A 7,133-nucleotide genomic window follows, 5' to 3' on the forward strand; every position below is an offset into this window, starting at 1 on the left:
AAGTATTTCAGATTGCATGTGAAAACCCCACACTGTACCCCAGAAGTGCATTAATGTACATAGTTACCATTCAATAAAAAAAAGAAAAAAGAACTAAGAATGGAAAATAAAAACATAAGTAACAAATGAAAAAAAATAATAAAGTATTACTGCTCATTGACAATGCATCTGATCATCTTAGAGCTCTGATGGAGATGTGCAAAGAGATTAATGTTTTTGTGCCTGCTGACACAGCATCCCTTCTGCAGCCTGTGGATCAAGGAGTAATTTTGACTTAAGAAATATTGTCAGGTGTTTCTTATTTAAGAAATACTGCAAGCCTTTGGGATACTGATGGAGAAGGACTGCTTGAGGCCAAGAGAATAAAACCAGCCTGAACAAGAGCAAGACCCCACCTACAAAAAAAAATAGAAAAATAAATGAGGCATGGTGGCTTGTTCTTGTAGTCCAAGCTACTTGGGAGGCTGAGCCAAGAGGATTGCTTGAGTCCAGGATTTTGAGGTTACAGTGAGCTATGATGGCACCACTGCACTCTAGCCTGGGTAACAAAGTGAGACCCTGGAAGGAAGGAAGGAAGGGACAGAGGGAGGAAGGAAGGAATACATTTTCTAAGGCCATAGCTGTCATAGCCTCTGATGGATCTGGAAGAGTTCAAGTCTTCTGGAAAAGATTCACCATTATAGATGCCATTGAGAATCTTCATGAGGAGGTCATAGTATCAACATTAACAAGAGTTTAGAAGTTGATTCCAGTCCTCATGGATGATGTTGAGGGGATCAAGAAAGCCACTGTAGATGCGGTAGAAATAGTAAGAGAACTAGAATTAGAATAGAGCGTGAACGATGGGATTGAATTTCTGTAATCTCATGATGAAACTTTAACAAGTAAATTGCTTCTTATGGCTTGGCGCCTGTAGCTTAAGCGGCTAGGGCGCCAGCCACAAATACCGGAGCTGGCAGGTTTGAATCCAGCCCAGGCCCGCCAAACAATATTGACAACTATAACCAAAAAATAGCCGGGTGTTGTGGAGGGCGCCTGTGGTCCCAGCTACTTGGAAGGCTGAGGCAAAGAGGATCACTTAAGCCCAAGAGTTTGAGGTTGCTGTGACATGTGATGCCACAGCACCCAACCCAGGTGACAGCTTGAGACTCTGTCTCAAAAATAAATAAATAAATAAATTGCTTCTTATGGAACAAAGAAAAAGGTTTATAGAGATGGAATCTTCTCCTGGTGAAGATGCCGTGAACATTGTTGAAGTGAGAACAAAGGATTTAGAACATTACATTTAGTTGGCAAAGCAGTGGCAGGATTTAAGAGAATTGACTTCAATTTTGAAAGAAGTTCTACAATGGGTAAAATGCTATCAAAGAGTATCGCATGCTACTTCCTTTCACAAAAGAACACTCAATCGAGTCACAGTTGTCTTATTTTAAGAAATTGGCACAGCTTCTCTGACCTTTAGCAACTACCCACCCTAATCAGTCAGTAGCCATCAACCCATCAACACTGAGATGAGACCTTTCAGCTACAAAAAGATTATGACTTGCTGAAGGCCTAGATGACTGTTAGCTTTTTTTTTTTTTTTAGCAAAAAGTATTTTTAAATTAAGGGATGTCGCATACTTAATAGACTGCAATCTACTGTAAATAAAACTTTATAGGCAGTGGGAAAATTTTTCTGATTAAGGGGTTCTTAATTATTTAGTATTTATTTATTTATTTTTCTGGGAGTGTTCTTTTGATAGGGCACCTTTCTCACCAAGCAGTAACTGCTTTCAAGAGTTTTCTTTCAGCCAGGTGGGCGTGGTGGCTCACGGCTATAATCCCAGCACTCTGGGAGGCCAAGGCAGGTGGATCACCTGAGCTCAGAAGTTAGAGATCAGCCTGAGCAAGAGCAAAACCCCCATCTCTACTAAAAATAGGAAAACTAGCTGGGCATTATAATTTCTGTTGTTTTAAGCCACCCAGTTTGGGATAATTTAGGAAGCTAATACAATGACCAAATAAAGTGACTCGTTTGATCACTCTCTTCACAGAACTTCCTGAAAACTTTCCTGTGCTTATGGGCATTGTTTTCCAAATACAGCCCCTGGACAAGTGCTACCCTGACCAGGTGCTGCACTAGGTCACACATTAGCCAGCAGCCATGAACCAAACTCCCGGCACTGCAGGTTGTTTGTTCTTTATGTAAGTTCTTTGTGCATAATGGAGTCACTTCCATACTTACATGTGCATCATTTATCTACCCTTTCAAATCTACTATTTGTTCATTTTCAAACAGAGGAAATATTTATTTATTGAATTTTAAAGAAGTATTTATTTATTAAGTGAGCAGCTACTATGTGTCAGGAACTATCAACACCCTAGAGGTATAGTAATTAAAAAACCAAAATCATATGTCTTGTGAAAATTATATTCTAGTGGCGTAGTCAATAAACAAATAAGTAAATAGATAGCAAGTGGTGATGAATGATATGAAGAATATGAAACAGGCTAAAGGGTGATCAGAGAAGAGGCATTTCACCTACATTGATCTCAGATAATCCTCTCTACAACGATTTAATCCTTGTCATGTTAAGTAGGTATAATCTCTGCTTTGCAGATGAGGAAACTGAGGCTCAGAAGAAAGAAGCAATTTACCCAAATCACATAGCTATTAATTGGCCAATATGGGATTGATATTGAAACCCTGGCCTATCTGGTACCAAACAAAGCCAATTTACCATTACCATGCTACATGATTCCTATTCCCAACTGGACTGTCATTAGAATCTTCTAGAGCCTGCCTTGACCTTTCTACACTTATTCACTAATTTCCAGTAGAATCAATGATTCTAAGGGTGAGAAGGCTAGAAGTAGGAAATCAGATGGCAAAGGACACTTCTAGTCAGAGACTTGCCCTGCAGAATTGCTTCAGCCCATTTCTATATTTGGAAAGCGGCATAAGGTACTGAAACTTCCTGCTTCCTCCACTGGGTCTCCTCACCTCTCCTTTCTGGCCTGCCCCATCACCTGGGGCCCCCAGGCAGAGCCACAGAGCCCAGCTTCATGGCCCTAAGCTGCCAATCAATCCTGTGGATTTGACTCTGAAGCATCTTCTCTCTCCCCTCCCTGCAACCCCTGCTACAACACCACCCCCCCACCCTTCCCACCCAGTACCCCCGCTTCAGCTAACATCCTCCCATCCTCTAACTGGTCTTCTGGCACCTACCGTGTTTCCCCAAAAATAAGACACTGTCTTATAATTATTTTTTCTCAAGAAGACACACTAGGGCTTATTTTCAGGGGATGTCTTTTTTTTTTTCTTTTTGGCCAGGGCTGGGTTATGAACCTGCCACCTCCGGCATATAGGGCCGCTGCCCTACTCCTTTGAGCCACAGGCACTGCTCCCTTATTTTTATTAAGTCTAATACAACAATCTACATTTATTCAAATACAGTTAAGTCATCTTCTTCTGGAACCTGACAGGGGAAGCCGACCTTGTTGGTGGGGCTGGCGCTAATGATGTGTGAACTCCTTTCCCCTAGCCGTTCACACGTGCACAATAGGATGCCTATGGCCGCGGTTACCACATGCCGCACCCGCCAAAGTGCAAATGGCGGCTCCGACGAAGGAGCTGTGGCAGATAAAAGGTATCCCAGTCTTCCTTACCGCTCTGTGCCGAAAAGCATGGCATGGCTATGCAGCAGTATCTGCACAGCCACGCCCATCACTAAGACCTATCACCTATGGGGGTGGGGCTTATATTTAACAAATGCATAGAAATCCTGCTAAGGCTTATTTTGGGGGAAGGTCTTCTTTTCGGGGAAACTCGGTACCTACCCCCAAACCATCTCCCCTCTTCCATTCCATGCTTACTTTCCCTATCCCCCACTGCCATCCTCCCAACTATGCCATTATCCTGCATCTCCCAGCAGCTGGCACCTCTCCAGCTGCATTATTATAAGCTACAGTGACGTATACATACCCCAGGAGTTATATGAAAGCTCATATTCACTGACAAATATGCTAAAAATTCATCTGAGTTCCACAGAGGATTTGTCCTAAGCTATCTTTTTAAAAATCTTGAACTTCTTAAAAATATCATTTGCGTTTGTTGTTAGTTTTTGTAGAACCAGACAGGCTCAGCTTTGAGCTTTACCACAGTGTTGGTTTCCTTGGTAACCACCTCTAGTTTCTGACTCCTAGACATCTTGCCCATCATCTTATGTCCTGGCCCCCAGCTATGGAATGCCTGAGGCACTCCCTTGATCCAGGAAGGTGCCCTGCTTTCTACCTCCCCACTCTGCTCCAGAGCCCGGTTTAGCAATTTGCATAATGAGCACTGCCTCAGATTCACATTGCCAGGCCCAGCTTCGGGTGTCCTCTGCCCCTACCAAATTAACATAACGGCCTTTTCAAAGCCTGTTGGGATCAGGAATGGTATTCACTAGACAAAGTGTATTCCCAGAGACAGTATAGCAAGGCAGTTAGGATTGTGGACTTTGAAGCCAGACAGCTTGGTGTGAAATCCAAGCAAGTTACTTAACTTCTTTGATTCTGTTTCCTCCTCTTTAAAAGAGGAATAAAAATAGAACTTGATAGGGCGGTGCCTGTGGCTCAAAGGAGTAGAGCCCCAACCCCATATACCACAGGTGGCGGGTTCAAACCCAGCCCCGGCCAAAAACTGCAAAAAATAAAATAGAACTTGATAGAGGCAATGGCTCACACCTATAATCCTAGCATCCTGGGAGGCCAAGGTGGGAAGATCCCTTGAGGTGAGTTCAAGACCAGCTTGAGCAAATGCAAGATCCTGACTCTTCCAAAAACAGAAAAAAATATTTGCCTGTTTGTAGTCCCAGCTACTCAGGAGGCTGAGGCAGGAGGATCATTTTACCTAATCCCAGGAATTTGAGGTTGCTGAGAGCTATGAGGATGCCACTGCACTCCAGACTGGAGTGATTGAGTGAGACTCTGTCAAAAAAAAACAAACAAAAACTTATCTCAAAGAGCTTTTTTTTTTTTTTTTTTGTAGAGACAGAGTCTCACTTTATTGCCCTCAGTAGAGTGCTATGGTGTCACAGCTCACAGCAACCTCCAACTCCTGGGCTTAAGCAATTCTCCTGCCTCAGCCTCTCAAGTAGCTGGGACTACAGGTGCCCGCCACAACACCTGGCTATTTTTTTGCGGCATTTTGGCTGGGGCCGGGCTTGAACCCGCACCCTTGGTATATGGGGCCAGCACCCTACCCACTGAGCCACAGGCACCATCCTCAAAGAGTTTTTAAGAAATAATGTGTGTGTAAATGTATTCCAAATGGCACCTGGTACATAGGAAGTGCTACAGCAGAGTTACTGGTTAAGATAACGAGAACGGTGGCTCACACCTATTATCCTAACACTTTGGGAGGCAGAAGTGGGAGGATTGCTGTGAGGCCAGGAGTTCAGGACCAGCCAGGGCAATATATTGAGACCTCATCTCTACCAAAAAAAAAAAGTAGAAAACAAAAAATCAGCTGGGCATAGTGGTGCACCTGTAGTTGCAGCTTCTCAGAAAAGTGAGGCAGGAGGATTGCTAGAGCACAGGAGTTGGAGGCTACAGTGAACTATGATTGCACCACTGCACTCCAGACTGGGTGACTAAGCCAGACATAAAAAAAAAAAAAAGATTATTGTTGTTGCTGTACATCTGTTCTTTCATCTCCAGACACTTTGGCTGAGTCAGAAATTAATCTGGGGTTCTATGAGTGAGGAACTGTGGGTGCCACAGGGAACAGCAGCATGTTTGCAATATGGGGATCTCCTCAAGCTCCTTTTAAATCCTGACCTCAGACATGAGGCCTAGTGTCTACCACACCTGCAGCTCAGAGTTGTCAGCCCAGCCAGTAGGAACCTATATCTAGAAGGGTCCTCCTACCCCATTACCCATGAAGACTTGGGTCCTAGACTCAAGCCGACTCTCAGGCTCCACAGCCAGACTTTGATCAATTCCGCAACTCAGACAGGGACTATTTTGAGATGTGTGGTTCCACAAGGCAAATGAAGCTTCCCCTGTGGGTATGTCCAGGCCTGGGAGGACCTCAGCAGCCTCAATCAGAAGGGTAGCTAACAGTTCGTGCATAGAACTGACCTCCTGCCAGGCATTGTACTAAGCACTTTTATGTATACAGAAGATTGACTCTTTCAATCCAGAGAAAGAAACTGCAGCATAGAGAGGTAAAATTCTGAGGTCACATAACTAGTAAAATGGCAGAGCCAGGAACCCCCAATCCAGACAGCCTGCTCCAGAATCTGTTACCCACTCTGCCCATAATGCCTCACATGGGGCCAGCTTGGCTCTGGCCAGACCAACACTGATGTGTGCCTCTACAGATGACTTGCTGCCTAGTTGAAGAAATATGGGCTAAACTCTAATAGAAAGCAGGGCTTGGGCCATGGCAGCCCTACACAGGGCGTGTGGACAAAACCCTCATGATCAACATCACACCCTGTAGAAAAGTAATTTGAGCCAATTGAGGAATTTTCCAGAAGACCAGAGTAAAGTGCACAAGTGCAGACCAGAGTCAGCCCCACCTTCAAGGGGCCTTATGCAGTTCCTGGGAGGGCAACTTAAAGCACCACTAGACACCTTACAAGGTAAGGACCCAAGGAGGGATGTTATTCAGCAGCTTTTGCACAATAGGGTACCTTTGAGGTGGGCACTATAGTTTCCTTTTCCTCTTCATGGGACCCTGGCAGTGGCCAAGAACCCCAACCCAAACTACCTGCTCCTCAGACCTCACCAGCTTTGCAGAGCCACTTCAGTTTAGGAAAAAAAACTTCAGGCTTTCAGCCAGTGACACCCTTTGAACAAGACAAGCCCAAATCCCTTCTATTAAGTCCATCTGAGCCAAGAATAGGGTCACCCTAAGAGCCTCAGGCATAGCCTGTATTCTTTAAGGGACCCTGAGTGGCTTGGTAAATGAGCTGTTGAGCTGCTGATGCCTTCCAGCTGATGAGCCAGCAGCACTCCCTTCCCAGTTCAAAAGGTGAAGCTTGGTTGAGAACTCCAGGACTGGCTCAGCACCTGTAGCTCAGTGGCTAGGGCACCAGCCACATACACCAGAGCTGGCAGGTTTGAATCCAGCCTGGGCCTGCCAAACAACAATGACAACTA

The sequence above is a fragment of the Otolemur garnettii genome, unplaced genomic scaffold (assembly GCF_000181295.1).
Source record: "Otolemur garnettii isolate 467f Iridium unplaced genomic scaffold, OtoGar3 scaffold00219, whole genome shotgun sequence".
Taxonomy (NCBI): domain Eukaryota; kingdom Metazoa; phylum Chordata; class Mammalia; order Primates; family Galagidae; genus Otolemur; species Otolemur garnettii.